Genomic DNA, 454 nt, shown 5'->3' with positions numbered 1-454 from the left:
CCACCCCCCCAACAGTGCCGTAGAGTTCCTTGATAATTCCCAACAGAAGTAGTCTTATTCGTTGACAGACATTCGTTGACAGACGGTGATTCGAAAACTCCTTGTAGAAGTACTTTGCGTTTTGCATTTGTCATTTTCCCTGGGATTTCTTTCAGCCCCTATCAATTAGTATCAAGGTTTGTTCGAACTACAGATGGAGCCAGCTCTCAGTGCTGAACAAACGGGTGCTGCAAGCACACGCCACGCCCTCTTGTGTTTCCGGCGCAGTGCGAATTGCCCAGGAAGGAGAGGGGACCTTTCACAGCTGGGGTAGGTGGCAGGTGCCACCAAGTGTCACAGGGACTTCACAACCATACTGTCCCGAGAAGCTGGTATCACTTGTGAGCTGCCTTCCCCCTCAGCCATGTGCAGCCGGCACACCCACCCAGAGAGTAAGAGTGGAACATCTGAATCC

The sequence above is a fragment of the Echinops telfairi genome, unplaced genomic scaffold (assembly GCF_000313985.2).
Source record: "Echinops telfairi isolate 266 unplaced genomic scaffold, ASM31398v2 ScPeMD7_3533;HRSCAF=4204_0, whole genome shotgun sequence".
In the NCBI taxonomy this organism is placed as follows: domain Eukaryota; kingdom Metazoa; phylum Chordata; class Mammalia; order Afrosoricida; family Tenrecidae; genus Echinops; species Echinops telfairi.
This window is presented reverse-complemented; position numbering follows the sequence as displayed.